The following is a 9692-nucleotide window of genomic DNA, read 5'->3' as shown; positions in this document are numbered from 1 at the left end:
CATGCCTCTCCTTGCCTTTATCCCTCTGGGTTCAGAGGAATACCTTTCTCTCCTGTCAAAGGCCACGATTGGAATGACCTTTGAATCCCATTTCCCCTGATTCTTCAGGAGCGGGACTGTGTTTATCACTGTTATTTCTCCTCTGCATTTTCTATATCTCGGAACTATTTCTCTTTGGGGGCTTTTCATGATCAGGATATAGACATACTTATGTTAACTATGGTTTTTATCTGCAAACGGCTCTAATTTAAGCCAGAAAAGAAAAGCCCCCCCCCCCCCACACACACACATGTATGGAAATGTGAACCCACCTTGGGAAAAACAGGTGCCCAAGCAGCTCTGTGGAGCTGGATAGCATTGCATCATGGGCAGTGTTTTCTAGGTCTAAGATTAGGCCTGAATAATCATACATAGGTTTTATAACCAGAGCCAGGCTCTCATCGTTGTTGGGGTGAATCAACTCCAATTTTTTTTTTTGTCCTCGTTTCAATCACTCAAGTTTTGATGTCTGTAGGGAGAGTGTCAGGAGGTCCTAGGGTAGGTCAGGGAACCACCCCCCACCAAGTTAGCAGTCCTGCCAAAAGAGCATTGAGGGCCAGAAGAGGATTACCCAAATAAAAATCAGAGGGGGGGAGAAAAAGGGTGAGAGAGAAGCTAGACAGGTCAACTTAGCGCCCATGCGCTATCCATGCTCAAGTCTCTCCCTTAGAAAAACCAATTGTAGAAAAAGTCTCTTTGGCCTAATATCTATTGCTCACCCTTATCTGAACAGCTAGGCTTCCAGAAATAACACTCCACACTTACTGTGTTTGTTTCTCTGTCGCTTATTTATTCATTTCCCAACTCACTGAGATCTGGTATCAGCTCCCCCCAACTCCACTCAACCAGAACTTCCCTTAGCAAGATCCCCAAGGCCCCCACTGTGATTAAAGCAAAAGGACCTCCTCTCCCTATTTATTCTGCCGGCCAGGCTCTGCTCTTTGAAACTGTCTCAACCCCTCCTTCCTCTCTGACTGTTCCTTCCCAGCCTCTGTGCTTGTCATTTTGTTAATCATTCATCGCGAAGTTTCAGTCTTCAGCCCACTTGCACACTCCTTGTTCTATCAGCCTCTCAGCAGGACAGTGGTTAAGAGTGCTAGGCCTTGAGTTAGCATGTGGAGTTCAAATCCTGGCTCCAGCCACCACTCGCTCCCCGAGTGACCGTGGGAAAGCTGCCTAAGCGCTCCTGTGAGTTTCCTTATCGGTCAAAGTGGAACTGCTCCCAGGCTGGCTGTGAGATGTAATGAAATAAGGCTTGTAAAGCACTGACAACAATGCTGGGCACACAGTACGCATAGCCTGATAAGTGGTTGCTATCACTGTGTATTCAGAGCTCCCACCCTTCTCGTGCTCACATCAATCACGGCACTTTTTTAAAAAAAGCTTTGTATTGACAGGGGCAGAAATAGAATGTTGGGGAACCAGCTAGAATTATAGGAAATATTACTCAAGCTCTGTTGACCGTGATTGTTTTGTTCTGATGTAAAAAGGCACATTCTAATCTGGCTGGCAGTTACAAACGGGACCTGGGAGCTCACCTGGAAATGCAGCCCATCCTCCCCATTTGGAGCTGTTTTTTTCATAGAAAGATGAACAACTTTGTTGCAGAAACCAGAATAGACAGCCCTTTGAAGACCCCAGCTTTTTGCATATCTGTAAACTGCTCATTTGCCCTTTTTGCCTACTTCCCCATGAAATCTTTGTCCTACCCAGTATAAGCAGCTGGCTTATGGTGGGGTACAGAGCAGATTTTGTGGATGACCTGCTGCTCTCCCCATACTGCCGGCAGTATTGGAATAAATGCTCATATCTGATTCAATCCTGACTCTGCTTAATTGGCTTAAGTAGTGACAGGCAGCACGGACCTAGTGATTGTCTGGTTATAGGATTGCCCTTTTTCTTTTTTCTTGGCCTCACATTGGTTTGTAAGTTCCTTATCAGGAATTACTGTGTTGTTAAAATAACAGTTCCCTAGCACAGAGCTTGGCACAGAGCTTGAATATCTGCTGAGACAAATTCTGGGGAAATTATCAAATGTCAGGATAATAAATACTAGTACATATTTGAGGAAGGTGAGAGACATCATGGATTCCATGCTGAGGAGAATATTAGAGTAAAGTGGGCATGGTTATGAAAGGTCTTTTAAGTTTCCTAGGTAGTAACATTAAGTTTTTTTCCACTTAAGTATTTGGTTATCATTTTTATATTTTCATTCCCACTTGACAAATATCCCACTTGAACCCTTGTTCAAATAAAACTTTTGTTCAAATAAATTCAAGAGACTATCAGACTTTTCCTTTCCTTTGTCTTCCCATTACCACCAGGACTGCCATCATCATCATCATCATCATCTTCTTCTTCTTCTTCTTTTTCATCATCATCATCCTGGTCTTCAAGTACCTTTATGATCATTGAATAAAAACTTTTTCGAACAATTTGTCCAATAAAAAAAATCCCAGCAGAATCTGAGCTGACATTAGCATGTAGGAAAGTTAGTTAAGGACTGCTCTTGAGTTAAATACCTGGAAAGGCATTGCAAGGAAGCAGTGTTAGGTAGTCGATTTGTTTTTTAAGTAATATATTTGTTTTAAGATAGCATGAAAGATTAAGAAATTAATACTCAAAACTTTCACTTATTTTGTCCATTTTAAAATTAGTTTTCTCAGCATACATTAATTTTACATGATCAAACGCTAAAATATATATACTTAATTTCACAAACATACTTTCCATTTTAACTAAATCTTAGTTCTATATGGATTTAATGTTCACTACATGCCATAGCACCTCCATTTCAGAGTTCTTTATTTTTATTAATCTCTTGGTTGGCTTGTTTACAATGATCAGTTTTCCTAAAAAGAACTCATAAACGTTATGAATGCAATCATGTTTGAGAATATCTGAATTTTGCTTAATAATTGAATAGTGTCTTGGTGTGACATAATGTATTTTTCTTAAAACTTTGAAGAAGTCTGAGACTTGTTGATTTTTTTCTCCTTTTAAGTGACTTACTTTTTTCACCTGGAGGCCTGAAAATTATTTTCTCTATCCTGACATTTGATAATTTCCCCAGAATTTGTCTCAGCATCATCATTCTATATCAGGGTCTTCCAGAAAACAATATGCTCTTTCAGTTTTTCCCAACATTATAGGGAAATTGTCTTCTCGTACATATTTGTTGTGATCACCCCATAGAGGTGAGATGACTTCCCACCCCAAGTTTGGTTTGCTGTTGAGAATTATGATTCCACACACACACCAAGATGGTTGTTACTCACAGAAAGAGGCTTTCTGAGACCAGTAGGGGAGGCTCCTGGGCAGGTTCAAAAACGGCTTGAGAGAGCAGGGCAGGGAGACTGGCTTGGGATTTCGTGGTGGTTACCGAGCGGGCCAGGAGGTGGATTCTCCCAGGCAGTCAGGGGCTTGGGTGGTTTGATCTCCTGCCAATGCCAACGGAGGGCGCACCTGGGCTTCCTTATCAGTTTGCCCAGATGTGGAGCAGAACAGGACAGGGAGGGATGAGGATCTGCAGGCTGTCAGCAACCAAACATCAGCAATGGAGTCAGACTCCTATTTCATACTTGAATGTATTTTTGTGTCTATTTCTTGGGTTCTTTCCTTGGGGACAGTTATCTTTAGGTTGGCCTTTCTTTGTTCTCAGTATCTACTTTGTGTTTGTCTCTTTCCTTTGCATTCTCTATGAATAGCCCTTCCTTTCTGTCAATACCTCAGTTTGCAATTTTGTCATCTGTTTTTTCCTTCCATTTCTAATTTATGCATTACTTAGGAAATGGTGAGCTTTCAGTCTCAGTTTCTTTCTTTGGGTTCACAGTGGCTTTTACAACTAAATGTATTGTTTTATCAAATTGTCTTTTAGCTCTTGTTCCACTGAACTTATTTTATTAAGTTTTATCTTAAGGAGCATTCACATGGGATTTTCTTCAGTCTCTTAGGTTATATTTTATTCCAGATTGAATTTTTAATCTTTTATTTTTACATGCGGTTTACCGCTCTCTCATAGATTTTTCTGTAGGGCGATTGCACAGTTGTCATGCCCTTTCTTCTCACCCTACTGTGTTTAGCATGGACAGCTCTGCCCAGGCCTCTGTTTTCTCTGATGCAGTGCCAAAGGCTCTTTAGTTCCTTTGCTTTAATGTGAGATCTGTTTTTCCACCCAGGACACCAGCTTGATAGCTCAATATAGCATTCTATCTATTTTTCTGCAAAAGTTTCAGGGGAAGCTGGGGCTGAGGGTAGCGTTTGTTGGTGGATTTGGTTTCTACTTTCCCAACTCTAAGATTTAGTTAACTGTCCTGTATCAGGATTCACCAGTCCCTGAGCGGGACAGATACTCCACCCTTCAGCTGAGCCCTTCATTAATTGTGGCACCTAGAGCCCCGGAATCCTCCTGAGTCAGCCCTAGCCGTTCACTTCCCTATTTCATTCTTCCATTTCCACTTAGCACGGGGAAGGACTAGATCGGGAAGGATTAGATTGTCTGTGGTTTTCAGCCAGTGTTAGTTTAACCGTGGGGTGGGGAGGTTGAGGGAAGGTTTTTTCACTGCCCTTCAGTGTAACCTTCCCCACTGGCTTTTTGTTTCAGAGTATTTTTTTTTCTGTTTGCTTTTCAAGTCTCTAGCTCTGTATTCATAATTTGGGACATTAGATAGAGTTTTGTTTTTTCTGCCTACCGCTCTACTTTACCCTTACCCCCCGAGGCACCAAAAAGGTGACTCCTGGAGGCTCCTCCACCAAGTCCTGCACTGGCCCTCACAGAATCACAGCCTCTAGGGCAGCGGTTTTCAACCTGTGGGTTGCCACCCCTTTGGGGGCGAACGACCCTTTCACAGGAGTCGCCTAAGACCATCGGAAAACACATATATAATTACATTATGATTCATAACAGTAGCAAAATTACAGTTATGAAATAGCAACGAAAATAATTTTATGGTTGGGGGTCACCACAACAGGAGGAACTGTGTTAAAGGGTCGAGGCATTAGGAAGGTTGAGAACCACTGCTCTAGGGGTTTCCCGAGGCTTCCCCTGCTGACTACCTCTCATTCTCCTCTCCAAACCGGGGGCGATATGAGAATTCTCGTGACTTGTGGACAACCCTCTTTTCCTCCTCTAGGAAGGGAAGAGAAGGCGTCTGTTTGAACAGATCAGGAATCACCTTTAGACTCCAGCTTAACCAATACACATAGGTATTCTGTCTTTTCTTAGCAGACTTTTTTTCGAGTGTGTGATTAAGTTATGCTTCTTTCCTGGTTTGTGTGCTGTTGATGCATGGATTTTTCTTTTTCTGTAGCCTGTTTGTGTTGTTTGCTATTTTTATTTCCTTTACTAGTCATTGGGTAGAAGCAGATCTGTAATCGTGCCTCGCTTAACCTGTGTCTATGGGGCGCACCATCTCTTTTCAAACTGTGTTCACTGGTGAAAATTACTAAAGAAACCGTTCAATCTCTCTCACATCCTATGTGTAAATATCAGTCCTGTTAATGGAACAGGCCTCTGGGAGGTAGAATGGAGAAAACTAGGTGCAAATTAAAATGAGGGGTGATAATTTGAGATGGTTTTCAACTTTAAATTTGAGAGTAGATTAGACAGGGATCTGTTCATATATTACAAAGTATATTTTTGCTACATTAAAAAAAAACTTACCTCTCATACTCTTCCCAATCCTCCATTTAGTTAAGGGTGGGTGAACATAAATAATGTGTTTTTTATGGGCAAAAGTGGCCTGCAGCTTTAATGGTACATTTTCTTTATTTTCTAAGTTTCTTGCTTCCTTTCTACATCACAACCTGGTATGCAAGTTTCAAAGAATTCATTATATTCATGCATCCCTTATTCTTGATATATCTTACATTAAACAGGAACATTCACATAACCAACTCATAAATAAAAATATATAATTTCAAAACTTTATTCCCTTGAGAATCCAGAGAGAAAGTGTGAAACAAACAATTACACATTAACCATTTAGGAGGGTGTGTTCTTCAGTTTATCCCAATTGGTTCTCTCACACCTATGAGGCAAGTGCTGACTACAGAGCTAAAAACAGGCGAAACACTGAGTGATGGTGTGGAGGAGGGAGGTGTGTGTCGGCATGGTGGGAAGGGGGGAAACTGGGCCAGTGGCTTCTGCAAGCAAAATGTGACAAAGCAGCTGAATATGAATTTTGTATTTGATTGTCATCTGGGGATAGGACATGGGTAGCAAGTAGTGTTAGTCCTTTGCCAGTGCTTCTAAACAACCTTTGGTAAATGCACCTGAGAAACTGAAGGTGAGTGTAGGACTACAGACTTTTACAATCTGAAGGGCCTGGTCCAGATACCTAGCTAACCCATTGACAGAACAATCTAGGGTACGTAATGGGAAACCTGTACCCCCCTATTTGACAATATATACTGGTATATCAAGAACCTACTTGAAAGGTCATTTCAGCTGGACTGAGTTCCTGGGGCTCAGATATTGTCCTGGTGGGTAAGTAGGTATTATCCTTCCTCCAAAGATATCATTTTCATTGTGGCTGGAATGTTGAAGGATGGATTTGGGCAGGGCTTCTTGTTGTACCCAGGGTTTACTTAAGGGTTGGAGGAGACTTCTGGGGGAAAAAGGCTCAGACTTTGGTCTACTTCATTGAGTGTTAAAGATATAAATCATGCCTAAAGGCGAGAGGGTGGGTACAGACTGAGGCTCTGTTGCAGGAAACTGACTGCACAGAGTCCTTGAGAAGGAGTCCACCAAAAGGGAGAAGCTCTAAACAGGACGAAGATCACACCTAGAAGGAAGTATTAACTCTCCTGACACAGTGGAGGGCTGTCACCAATCTCACTCCAACCTGGGCTGTGACAGACTTTGGTAAAACGACTAGGCACATGTGAATTGAAAAGCTACATCATTAAAGAGCTGAAGCACTCAGGACCCAGGCAACTCTTGTGTTGAGATTCCACTCAAGGACTAAAACTGTCTCCAAGTTACCGGATGTACCTCTCCAGATATGCTCAGCCTACTATGTCCTAGGCTTCAGTGTGTTGCTTTGCTTTCCAAGAAAGTGACCACTGGGAACTCACCTTTCCCCATAAAGCCCCTGCCACTTGCTGCCACCCTTACTAGGGCAGGAGGTAGAGAAGGAGACATCTGGAGGTGGGTATGGTTAGGGATTAGGCCATGGACTCCTCTTCTCCTGCAGCTCCAGGACTTAGTTCCTACTCCACCAGACTGGACTCACGGAAGCTCTGGATTTTCCAGTGCCTGTTTAGAGAGGCACCAGGGACATCCCCCAGAAGTTCATGGGAGGTATGAGCTATAGGTCAAATATTGACCAACAAGAGAGAGAAGATATAAAAGAGTCTGCAAATTTCCTCCCCTCACGCCTACCTCCTGGCTATTCCAAGACACAATGACTGGACATAGTCTCTCTCAGAATACGCCACAGTACCAAGAAATGAGCTAGGTTTTGAAGGTGTAACCAGCTGGATAACATACCACCTTGTATTTGCTTCACTTCTTTCCTTCCTTCCTTCCCTTTTGTCCTCACTCCCACTTCCCTACAATTATAGTACCCGGCGAAGCACTAGCATGTAATCAGATGTTTTCTAGAGAACCCAGGCTAACACAGAATGTAAAATGAGTTGTTGGAAGTTTGCAATGAAGACAAAGGCATGAAAGAAATGGGCATTCAGCATGTTTAGTAGCCATAAAAGATCAGGGGCAGCAGATTTGGGCTCTGGACCCATCATGAAGATGCACTGACAAGTTTGGGGATCAGGGTAAAGTGTGATTACGGGATTATGTCTCCAGGAGGTACATTTCCTATTCTCTAGCAGGTGGCAACAGGTAGACAACTACAAGGACTTTTTTTTAATGGATATATATGCCTATATTCCAGAGACCACAGAAATATTTTGGGTGAGAGTCTCATTTAAGGGATAAAATTATTTACTGCATCAAGCCTTTTTGGCAAGTGGCAATAAGAAATTATCATCCCATCAGTGAAAATGAAAAGAATTGGAATGAGAGGCCTCTGTATCCAGTGGAGACTCTTTAGCTAAAACCTCGGAAGCCTGCACTTTGCTTAATGAGGGAGGGCAGAGTGCATCACCTTACGCAATTCTCACCACAGTGCAGGGGAGCAGACATTGTTCTTGCCCCCATTTTGCAGATCAGGAATGGGAAACAGCGAGGTTAAATGCTTTGTTCCAACTTGATGCTCTTTTGCTCAAAATCCTAGCTCTGGTTTTGAAGGTAACTGAGGAAGACCAAAACTTCACTAGAGATTACAGAGGGTTTTAGCCGGTTAGTGGCTCTACTTTGGCAACAGATCAAGACAAATGGAAAATGACTCAAAAGGCGATTGAACTGGGATTCTTTAAAAGTTAGGTAGGGTAATGTGTTTGTATCAGAACCTATAATTTATGTAGATTCAGATCCATTTTTTTTACATCTTGCACCAGTTGGGGAGTATGTGGAGTGCTGTGGAACTAAATGTATTTGTATGTGTTCAGCACACTGTATAATTGACTCAATTATCCATGTGGGGATTATTGACTTTTAATTTGCAGTCTGGCTTCGCCTTTCAGTTAGGATGTTTTTGGGCTGCTGTAGGAGTGCCAACTAATTTAAATAATAATTTAAGTAAAACATAATTAGGTAGGAAAATGAAATTCAACCTCTTGCCAGCTCCGGAAGATTCTACAGCTGAAATGTAACACTAATCCATCTACTCTCTTTTTATTCACCAATGCCATTTTACTACCATAGGATCTTATTGCTTTCCATATATTATTGCAAATTTCCTATCTGGCTTTTTTGCTTACCTCTTTCCAATCAATCATCATTCTGCTGACAGTAATCTTAAAGCAAAAAGGACCCCCAAAAACAAAAAAAACAAAAAACAAAACCAAAACCAAACCAGCTCTCATCATAAGAATTCCTTTGCTTGTAAACATTTAATATATTCCCATTTTCACCAGATCAAGTGCACATGCCACAACCCATCATTCAAGGCTTCTTCATGCCACCTGCCCTAGGAATCTTTCCTGATCCTACCTCCGATGCCCCATCACTGTTCCCACCTTGGAATCCCCTTCAGGCAGTACACGTTTTTCTGGGGTAAACCAAGGTATGTGAACCCACGTTGTTGCCCCACTTTCTCTCTTGTGAGATCCTTAACAGCGGTCTCTGCGGCGTTTCATCTCTCCCACTATGCAGTGCCTAGCTCAGTGTCGGACTCCAAAGAGGGAGCAACAAATACCCGTGCATTTGTGCTGCGGGGAGACCAAGAGGGCAGAAAGTTCGTTCTTTTGTATCCCAAGTGCCTAGCACAGCGCCTGGCACATAGCAGGAGCTCAAGGAACAACTGAAGGTACTCCCGCAAGCTCCACGTGGCGCCCCGCAGAGCATGCATGTAACATGCATACACACACATGCTACACACATGGTCCATAAAACACACACACCTCCATACGCAGGTGTATACAGTTAGTAAACATGCAAATATAAATAAATTTGTTCGGGTACAGGCCTAACTCCGAACAGGTTGGAGAGGCAGGGAGGACGGGTGGCGCCCCCGGACCCTCGGACCGCAGGACTGGGGGCGGGAGCCCGCAGGCGGGGCGGCGGCGCGGCCTGGCCCTTCCTGGTTCCC

This window comes from Myotis davidii, unplaced genomic scaffold, assembly GCF_000327345.1.
Source record: "Myotis davidii unplaced genomic scaffold, ASM32734v1 scaffold130, whole genome shotgun sequence".
In the NCBI taxonomy this organism is placed as follows: domain Eukaryota; kingdom Metazoa; phylum Chordata; class Mammalia; order Chiroptera; family Vespertilionidae; genus Myotis; species Myotis davidii.
The sequence above is the reverse complement of the archived record's forward strand: the minus strand, read 5'-3'. Positions refer to the sequence as shown.